The sequence below is a fragment of the Lontra canadensis genome, unplaced genomic scaffold, assembly GCF_010015895.1.
Source record: "Lontra canadensis isolate GAN:19392208 unplaced genomic scaffold, GSC_riverotter_1.0 scaffold114, whole genome shotgun sequence".
NCBI classification, from domain to species: Eukaryota; Metazoa; Chordata; class Mammalia; order Carnivora; family Mustelidae; genus Lontra; species Lontra canadensis.
In genome coordinates this window covers 1,282,099-1,293,141 of record NW_022631108.1, presented here as the reverse complement: position 1 = coordinate 1,293,141, position 11,043 = coordinate 1,282,099, and the positions used below count along the sequence as shown (strand labels likewise).

The following is an 11,043-nucleotide window of genomic DNA, read 5'->3' as shown; positions in this document are numbered from 1 at the left end:
GCTATATATTTTCCTCTCAGGACTGCCTTTGTTGTGTCCCACAGATTTTGAACCATTGTGTTTTCATTATCATTTGTTTCCATGACTTTTTTCAATTCTTCTTTAATTTCCTGGTTGACCCATTCATTCTTTAGAAGGATGCTGTTTAGTCTCCATGTATTTCGGTTCTTTCCAAATTTCCTCTTGTGATTGAGTTCTAGCTTCAGAGCATTGTGGTCTAAAAATATGCAGGGAATGATCCTGATCTTTTGATACAGGTTGAGACCTGATTTAGGACCGAGGATGTGATCTATTCTGGAGAATGTTCCATGGGCACCAGAGAAGAATGTGTATTCTGTTGCTTTGGGATGAAATGTTCTGAATATATCTGTGACGTCCATCTGGTCCAGTGTGTCATTTAAGGCCTTTATTTCCTTGTTGATCTTTTGCTTGGATGATCTGTCCATTTCAGTGAGGGGAGTGTTAAAGTCCCCTACGATTATTGTATTATTGTTGATGTGTTTCTTTGATTTTGTTATTAATTGGTTTATATAGTTGGCTGCTCCCACGTTAGGGGCATAGATATTTAAAATTGTTAGATCTTCTTGTTGGACAGATCCTTTGAGTATGATATAGTGTCCTTCCTCATGTCTTATTATAGTCTTTGGCTTAAAATCTACTTGATCTGATATAAGGATTGCCACTCCTGCTTTCTTCTGATGTCCATTAGCATGGTAAATTCTTTTCCACCCCCTCACTTTAAATCTGGAGGTGTCTTTGGGTTTAAAATGAGTTTCTTATAGGCAACATATAGATGGGTTTTGTTTTTTTATCCATTCTGATACCCTGTGTCTTTTGATTGGGGCATTTAGCCCATTAACATTCAGGGTAACTCTTGAGAGATATGAATTTAGTGCCATTGTATTGCCTGTAAGGTGACTGTTATTGTATATTGTCTCTGTTCCTTTCTGATCTACTACTTTTAGGGTCTCTCTTTGCTTAGAGGACCCCTTTCAATATTTCCTGTAGAGCTGGTTTGGTGTTTGCAAATTCTTTCAGTTTTTGTTTGTCCTGGAAGCTTTTAATCTCTCCTTCTATTTTCAGTGATAGCCTAGCTGGATATAGTATTCTTGGCTGCATGTTTTTCTCATTTAGTGCTCTGAATATATCATGCCAGCTCTTTCTGGCCTGCCAGGTCTCTGTGGATAAGTCTGCTGCCAATCTAATGTTTTTACCATTGTATGTTACAGACTTCTTTTCCCGGGCTGCTTTCAGGATTTTCTCTTTGTCACTAAGACTTGTAAATTTGACTATTAGGTGGCGGGGTGTGGACCTATTCTTATTGATTTTGAGGGAGGTTCTCTGAACCTCCTGGATTTTGATGCTTGTTCCCTTTGCCATATTGGGGAAATTCTCTCCAATAATTCTCTCCAATATACCTTCTGCTCCCCTCTCTCTTTCTTCTTCTTCTGGAATCCCAATTATTCTAATGTTGTTTTGTCGTATGGTGTCACTTATCTCTCGAATTCTCCCCTCGTGGTCCAGTAACTGTTTGTCCCTCTTTTGCTCAGCTTCTTTATTCTCTGTCATTTGGTCTTCTATATCGCTAATTCTTTCTTCTGCCTCATTTATCCTAGCAGTGAGAGCCTCCATTTTTTATTGCACCTCATTAATAGCTTTTTTTATTTCAACTTGGTTAGATTTTAGTTCTTTTATTTCTCCAGAAAGGGCTTTTATATCTCCCGAGAGGGTTTCTCTAGTATCTTCCATGCCTTTTTTGAGCCCGCTAGAACCTTGAGAATCATCATTCTGAACTCTATATCTGATATATTACCAATGTCTGTATTGATTAGGTCCCTAGCCTTTGGTACTGCCTCTTGTTCTTTTTCTTGTGGTGAATATTTCCGTCTTGTCATTTTGTCCAGATAAGAGTATATGAAGGAACAAATAAAATACTAAAAGGGTGGCAACAACCCCAGGAAAATATGCTTTAGCCAAATCAGAAGAGATCCCAAATTGTGAGGGGAGAGAAAGGGGATAAAAAGAGGTTCAGAAAGAAAAAGAAAAGAAACAATTAAAAAAAGAAAACCAATAAAGAAAAAATATAATAAGAAAATATATATATATATTAAATAGTTTAAAAACATTAAAAAAGAGAAGCGTAAAAGTTAAAAAAAATTAGCAGAAGAAGAGAAAAAAAATTGAAAAAGGAAAAAAAAAATTAAATTAAATGCAAGGCTAAAGAATCATGGGGAGAAAGCCATGAGTTCCATGCTTTGCTTTCTCCTCCTCTGGAATTCCACTGCTCTCCTTGGTATTGAAACTGCACTCCTTGGTAGATGAACTTGGTCCTGGCTGGGTTTCTTATTGATCTTTGGGGGGAGGGTCCTGTTGTAGTGATCCTCAAGTGTCTTTGCCCCAGGTGGAGTTGCACCGCCCTTACCAGGGGCCGGGCTGAGTAATCCGCTCGGTTTTGCTTTCGGGAGCTTTTGTTCCCTGAGCGCTTTCTGTAGAGTTCCGGAGGACGGGAATGAAGATGGCGGCCTCCCAGTCTCTGGCCCGGAGGAGCCGAGAGCCCAGGGACCCACTCCTCAGTGCGCCCTCAGAGAACAGCGCCCAATTACTCCCATAACCCTGGCCTCCAGCCACGCTCCAAGCTGACCGAGCCTGCAACCAGTTCAAGGTAACCCCGAGCTTAGAGCCCACTCCTCGGCTCTGTCTCTGTAGCCGGCTTCCCCGTTCTAATACCTGTAAGCTCTGCCACACTCAGACACCCCCGATCCTTCTGTGACCCTGCAGGACCTGAGGCCACGCTGACCCCACGTGTGCTTCACCCCGGTTAAGCCTCTGGAGCGATGTCCCTCAGCGGAACAGACTTTTAAAAGTCCTGATTTTGTACTCCATTGCTCCGCTGCTTGCTGGGAGCCGGTTCCTACCCCTGCGGTCTATCTTCCCGTCGCTTTGGATTCACTTCTCCGCCAGTCCTACCTTTCAGAAAGTGGTTGATTTTCTTGTTTCTAGAATTGCTGTTCTTCTTCTCTTTGATCTCCCATTAGATTTGTAGGTGTTTGCAATCTTTAGATAAGCTATCTAGCTGATCTCCTGCTACCTGAAGTAGTCTCAGCCTGCTACTTCTCCGCCATCTTGACTCCTCCTCTCAAAGTATGTATATTTTTAAAAGTATATCTTTAAAGTACCTGTATGTTTCCAAAAGTATGATTTTAAAAGATTTTATAGGGATATGTGACTTTAAAATTCCTACTGTAATTAACTTTGATATCTAGTATGTTACTAGATATCAAATATTAAATGACAAGAGTAACATAGGGGTCAGAAAATTAGGGATGAGGATATTAGGATTAAACTCCAGAGTTCATTGCTTACTGGTTGTATGACCTATTTGACTTATGAAATGACAATAATAATACTTACTTTGCCTACCTTATGAAGGTAGAGAAAACATCAAATGAAAAAGCTCATGCTAAAAAAAATCATGAAAGTTAAAAATGTTGTTCAAATAAAAAGTATTAAAATAACTTATGTTTGTTATAATGACCCCAAGGAACTCCATAGTACTAAAATGCCTGTTTCAGGCTTCCAGTTATGGAATGAATAAGTCATGAATTTGAATAATAGGTACAGCACAGAGAATATAGCCAATTATAATGTAATAGCACTGTATGGTGACAGATGGTAGCTAAATTTAAATAAATAAACAGTTATTTATTATCAATTTAATAATTATTAATAACTATAATTATTATAATTTTAATAAATATGACTAGTTTTTTTTAAGATTTTATTTATTTATTTGACAGACAGAGATCACAAGTAGGCAGAGAGGCAGGCAGAGAGAGAGAGGAGGAAGCAGGCTCCCAATGTGGGGCTCGATCCCAGGACTCTGGGACCATGACCTGAGCCGAAGGCAGAGGCTTTAACCCACTGAGCCACCCAGGCACCCCAATATGACTAGTTTTTAATATTTAAATTATATAGAGTACATAACATTGTTAAGACAGACATTCAGACCTACCTCAATAAATGGATGTGCAAAAGATCATTTATACAAAAGAAAATGCCATTAATGAATAAACATCATAAGAAGCATTTGAATATTAGTAATAAACACATATTTGATAATGAAAAATAAAGTGCCCATTTAAATTAATTTCAATTTCACAGACATCTAGTAAGTATTTATTATCTGCCAGTACTCTATATTGTCAATCAAAGCAAAATTTAATTAGGTTTGATATAATTATTAAGTAGATTTTTGGTATTATTATAATCAAATTATTTAAATATAGAAATAACAACTTTTGCATATGTGTGTGTGCATATATATATATATATATATAATATATATATACACCAGCACTCTATTTATCAGAATATTATATTATTTAAAATGCTGCTTCTTTCCTGAGGTATATCACTTAAATAAGAACTTACTATAATTGGTCTGAGCTTATTTCTTCATCTGTTTAGCCGAAGCTGGATCAAACAAGTCAGAACAAATTAATCTTCATGTCCCTCCAAAAAATTTTAAATTAAAAATTGAAACTCATAAGACTGTCATATTTTCCACTTTGAATTTATTTATATGATTTCTATGTAAAAACAATTGAAAGTTAAAATGTCAAACTGTACTGGCTTCTTAGTAAGTCATAGTGTGTATAGGAAACAACTGCCATCATCATTTAATATGACTAACAAGGTCCTCACTTTAGTTATTATTCTGCTTCAAAATAATGCAAATATGTGAGAAAGTTTGGTGAAGACTTTTAGTTTGGAGAATGTGTGACATACTCCAGCCATGCTGGTGGGGGTGGGGTGGGGAACAAATGCCAGCAGTAGTCAAATGTGCCTGACTTGACTCAAATGGGAGAACCATTATGTATTCTGATACAGATGAAAATGGGATATGGCACAGAAACACAAAATAGTCATATGTACACAGGACATCTAACAACCTAAAATTTGCGTAAGAAAAAGAAAGCATGAAATTTTACAACCACTATTGTAAATTCAGAACAGAATGTCTGAAACTCTATACCTGATCTCAGTTTTTCTTTGCCTTTCACATTGCTTTTTCCTGTCAGGTATACCACAATTACCACATAATAAGCAACAAATCAACCAGCTGTATTGCCAGGGAAGATCCTCTATTAGAAGAAAGGGCAGCCAAACTCCAATATTATTAAAGGCATTCCCCAAAAGGTAAATACCAAAGGGAATTTCCATTTTTCAACTTCTATGGATGTAACATTGACTTCTGTTATAAAATTGGACATGTGTCTGAAGTAATGGAAAACAGACCAGTTAGGGACTAAGCAAAATCACACTTAAGAATTAACAATATTTGGGGTGCCTGGGTGGCTCAGTGGGTTAAAGTCTCTGCCTTCGGGTCAGGTCATGATCCCAGGGTCCTGGGATCAAGCCCCACATCGGGCTCTCTGCTCAGCAGGGAGTCTGCTTACCCCCCTCTCTCTCTCTGCCTGCCTCTATGCATACTTGTGATCTCTGTCTGTCAAATAAATAAAATCTTAAAAAAAATTAACAATATATAATGGAAAATATGAATATGTTCCAATACTTTTAATTTTTTTTACCAATAAGTTTTTATCTATTCACTGTATTTTCCCTGAGTAAAGAGAAGAGGGAAAAGAGTCAGCATGTGTGTTAAAAAAAAAAAATAGCAAGAATGGTGAGTGTTGTGAATTGTGTAAGACAGATGATTCAGAGACCTGTACCCCTGAAGTAAATAATACATTATATGTCAATTTAAAAAAATAGCAAATGAGAAAAAAAAAAGGAAGTACCCAGCACAACAAAATCCACCTTCAAACAAACATTCCTCAGTAATGGAGTCACTAAAGCCCAAGGAGGCTCACTCAGTCTCCTGTGGTTCAGAAATGAGAAGAAGGGATGAGGGAAAGAACAGATGGGTACAAACTTTCATACCCTCTCCATTTCCCAATGAATTTCAAGATTTCACACAAAACTTTGGTTTCTAGCACTAAACAAGGGGTTATATTTGTCTGTCTCTTATTACATAGTCTTGTGGCCACTTTGACATAAGTTTCTTGCACCCACCAAAAAATTCTTGAATGACTTGAATTCATCTTCCCTTTCTTGGTCTCTTGGCCCTAGTTTCTACGTGGAAAACCCCACTCATTGCTTCTGTTTCTCTCTACAACAAGATTAGAGATTAAATTAGGTTTGATCCATCCAAATACAAGTGTATTAGTAAGAATCACATCAAGGAATTATCTTGAAAAGGAGATTGGGAACAAGGAGGTGGAGAGTTCTTAGCTTCTTCAGGATTTTTGCAGAAATCATTTAAGCGTCATGGAAAAATCCCACAAATTAAATATGTATGTGTGGGGGCTTTTAATGGGAGGGAGAATAGAACAGGGGATAGGATAGGGGTCATATCTGGCCCAAAATAGGAAATAGGGGAACAGGAACACAATAGAAAGGATGGTTCAAGACCTTCGCACTTGAAGAAGGGCCACCAAGCTATGTTCCATATTCTTTCCCTTGTGCAGAACATTTCATTAAAGATGCTTTGGCTATTTTTCTCAGTGTAAAAATAAGTTTGTGAATAATCCTAAAAGAACATGGAGAAACCTAACACATTATATTTGCACAAACCAGGCCACATAGCAATCACCCAGTCAGTTATTCTTGAACTCCTATGAATCCAGACAAATACAACTAGATGAGGGCAATGACTGGAGGAGACAAGAACCCAGGATCAGACACACATCACCCAATGCACTCTAATTGCATTTGCCCTGTTTCAACACAGTGAGGTATGTTTATGGTGATCTCATAGCATGTAAACAAAACCTTCTTTTCTCCTTTAGCTACCATGACACTAATCACTGCAGCAACAGGGCAGGGCACAGGCTCTGGTCAGCACAAAGAAGTCATGGTTTATGGTCTCCTTGGAAGCCAAGAAGAAAAGCCCAGAATTTATAAAGGTTAAGAAATTTAGTCTTTGGGGCACCTGAGTAGCTCAGTCGTTAAGCATCTGCCTTCACCTCAGATCATGATCTCAGGATCCTGGGATTGAGCCCTGCGTTAGGCTCCCTGCTTGTATTCCTGCTCTTACTGTGTCTCTCTCTGTCAAATAAATAAATAAAACCTTAAAAAAAAAAGAAATTTAGTCTTTGCTTCTTGCATCCACCCCTGGGCAGCTCAAGATAGGTTCAAAGGTATTGTTCTTAAACCTGTTCTTACCAACTCATTCTTTTTACACACACACACACACACACACACACACACACACACACAACTCACACACTCTGTTGCGCATGGTAGGCCTAGCCCAATCAAGTGAAGGATGGCTCTGGTATGTAAAGTGAGTCCCATGCCCTGGAATTAGAGGTCCAGAACAAGAATCCTTTATTACACCTATAGACAACCCTTACCTAATCTTGACTTCCCTTCTGCACCTTTCACCTGGTGCAGCCTCTCCTAACCTTCCTGCACCACTTTTCATGTCCAGAAAGATTTCCAATCCTCCAGTAGAAGGATATCAAGTCATGGGGCAAGTGAGTTAAAACCTAATCTCCCAAGGAACACTGAAAGTAGAGGAGATAGTACACAGAAAAGCCAGCTCAAATTAGCAAAAATAAGGTAAATCAATAGTCTATGCACTCAAATAATTTGTTTTACTGGTGATAAAAAATAAAAAAGTATTCCTGCCGTCCAGACTTAGAATTGCTGTCAATTCATCCTTGAGATTGCTCATGTACCTAAGAACACAATGCAGTAACAAGGGTCTTAAAATTAAGATATGCAAAATTACAAAACCAGAATATTTATGTTATGAAAAAAAAGTTAAAATGCACAGTGTCATGTACATCATTCACATGCAGCAGTGCAGTTGGCATCTTGGAGAAAGTGGGGCCTAATGTGTGGTTATCCAAGGGATCAAATAAAATTCTATTGGCTCAGAATGGGGTGGGAGTAAGCTTAGCAGCAGCAAGTGTACAACTGTTCTCCCAACAACCCCTTTGCCTCCTGTCACAACCTATTGCCTGGGACAGTTCTCAATACCCTATCCTAAGAGTAGGTTATGAGACAAGATGTAGAGAAACCCTGCCTTACCCCTGAGAGATTCCCTCCCATAGAATGTAATGGTTCATGAGTTGGGTCCATCAATCTGGTCTCATGCTTAATCTTTGCACTCTGGCATAGGAAAAATCATTATGTGTTTCTTTCTTTGAAGGGAAAACAATTTCCCTATATAGACCACATTCAAAAGCTGGAGATTCTCAGGGCAGAGACTCAGATAAAGCACACAGAGAGGGATTTTTCCCTAAAACCCTCACATGCATTTGGATAGAACATGGTTGGAATTCATTTGCCTTCCCCCTTCCTCCACTTACCCTGCCAAAAGGGAAGAGAGGATAATGTTGTGGACTCCAGCCAGAGATACATGGCAGTGCCAGCTGCCTCCTCCCCACCTTGTTCCCACTTTCTCCACTCTGTCATTGATGCCTGCTCCTCAAAATTTCCTGAACACAAAAGGATACCCCCATCCACTGCAGCCCAATTCTGGGCCTCTGGGAGCTGGGCAGGGCTATGGATTTCTTCTTCTTCCTCCCAAAAGTAGGCTGGCTTTCCTGTGAGTTCAGGGCCTGCTGGTCCTTAAGTGGACATGAGACCACCATATGGTTGATGCTCTGGCAGAAGTGGCACTTCTTTGGTTGGGGTGGCAGCTTGCATTCCTCAGCATGGTAGTCTAGATATCCACAGTTGTAGCACCTGTCTCCCTTTGATCTGTGCTTCTTCATGTTCTTCCCTTTGGGTCACCTCTCACTCCTAGTACAGAACTCCCCACCAGGGCGGTGACTCAGATAGATTCCAGGCCCTTACCAGACTTCTCAAAGGTAAAGTCCACTGCCTCACCCTCCTTCAGGCTCTGGAAGCCCTCCATGTTCAGCTTGGTCTGGTGCACAGACATGGACGGGGGTCAAGTATGACCCTAGTGCATGTTGTCATGGACAGGAAGCTGAACTCCATGCACACATTTAACCACTTACAGAAGTGGGAACCCTACAGAAGCTGTGACTCCTCTGCTGCTGGGCAGTGTCAGGTGCCTCCTCAGGCACCTTGGCGCAGCCACCTGTAACCTGCTGTTCTGACACAGAGCCCATGGTAGTCGACTGAGCTTGTGATCCAGGTGAACCTGCTCAGGTGGCTGCTGGCCTCAGAGAAGTCTAGAGGCAAAGGGGTGGCTTGAAAAAGAGGCTGCTACATCTTCCCCCAGCACCTGTTCTAATACTTTTTAAATAATTATGCTAAAATAAAGTGCAGAAAATACAATTTCTGGCATAGAAAATGCCATAATGGTATTGGAAATTGGTGGTCCCAGCAAATTTTCAATACTCTCCAGCTTCTCTCCAAGTATACTCTCTTTCTAGGCTCTTTGTTTTTTGCTTACCTGTCAGAAACCTAAACAACAAAACACTCACAGATAATTAACCATCAATAACTTGCTAAGAGAAGACTATCTCCTCACTGTCTTTCCCTATGGGAAGAAAAGTAGATCATAAATCCCCCTATATATATGTTAATTTAATAACATTGTTAAAGGCTTTTTAAAACAATAAAGACATTATTTTACAAATGAAGAACGGATAGAGAGGCAAGGGCTAAGAAGCTTTAACCAAGTCACATGGTGAGGTAAAAGGAGGAGCACAGGAGTAGTCAGGACACCTAGATTTCAGGTTAAGTTTTTAACTTGCCCTGTGACCTTGGGTAAGTTAAATGACCTCTCCTCTGATGCAGGAAACATAGGAAAAATTGTGATGGTGATATCAATGCTGCTTACCTTTGTAAAATATTACAAAAAGTAATTTAGTTATCCAATAGACATTTATTAAATTCCTATTACATGTCATACACTGAGTTAGAATCAAGTGAGATAATGAAAATCAAAATGGCAAGCCCAGATATAAGTTAGAGTGTTATTATTGCTCTAAAACCTGCCTAACTCTTCAAAGAGATACAGTTTTTGCACAAAGAATAGATAAAAAGGGACATAAACTTAATATTTTCTTTCATATTTTTATTCCAGAAAATTCCTGTTATTAACTCATAGCTGTCTAGCCTATAAAACTTAGCAGAATTATCTAAGAATGTTTTTCCTCCCTACCAGATATGAAAGCTCTCAGGTTGCTTATCATTTAAATCAGTATAGACATTGCATAGCAACTATTGTTACTACTACTACTACTCTTCCTCAGGCTTTTTATAGATTCCTCATAGAGAAGAGAAAAAAGGAACTAACACTTAGTGAGTATCTATTATTGGTCACACTCTGTGCTAGCTCTTTTACCTATAATATCTCATTTAATCCAAATAAATGTTTGACAAGGTATATATTGTATATATTATTCTGCCCATTTTATAAATCCACTAACCAAGTTTTAGTGAAATGAGGGTCACTTAGGAGAAATTGGTGAAATTCTAAAACAAACTCAAGTCTTTCTTTCAAATCCCATGCTTTTTCTGACATATTTAAAGAAAAATTGAGTTAGAATAATCCATATTTACTGGTAGAGACCAGTAGAGAGGTCAGATTCTCCATGGAGGGCATATGGCAAATTAATGATGGAACCAGATTTGGAATACATGTCCTCTGTATTCCAGTTTATTGTATTTTTCCTTTCAGTTTAATTAAGTGTATATGGTGTTAATTTAACTATAGCTACCAAATATAATTAATTAAAGAAGTGAAGCAGTATTAACCTTATAGTCAATAATTTATTAAAGATTGTTTTCCACAGGAACTAAATTTAAAAGAATAAAGTATTTTGATACATAAATACAAGTTGATTTTTTTTTTCATTTTTACTTTATAGCTGGTTTGGTTAGTAGTTTCCTGCCTTTCTTAAAGTCTTATCAACTTGTTTCTTGTTTATTGGTTTTTCAAGTAAAAGAGAAACCATTTTTAAAAACTGCAGTTTTTAAAATTGGTTTCTCTTTTACTCTCTCTCTCTCTGTCATTGAATAAAATCTTTTAAAAAATGCTTTGAGATGAAT

At 38.4% G+C, this 11,043-nt stretch overlaps 1 pseudogene; it reads right to left on the bottom strand.

Annotated features, from left to right (window-relative positions):
• Positions 1–8,352: 8,352 nt before the first annotated feature.
• Positions 8,353–9,152, bottom strand: LOC116856925 (annotated as a pseudogene).
• Between the last annotated feature and the right edge of the window lie 1,891 nt (positions 9,153–11,043).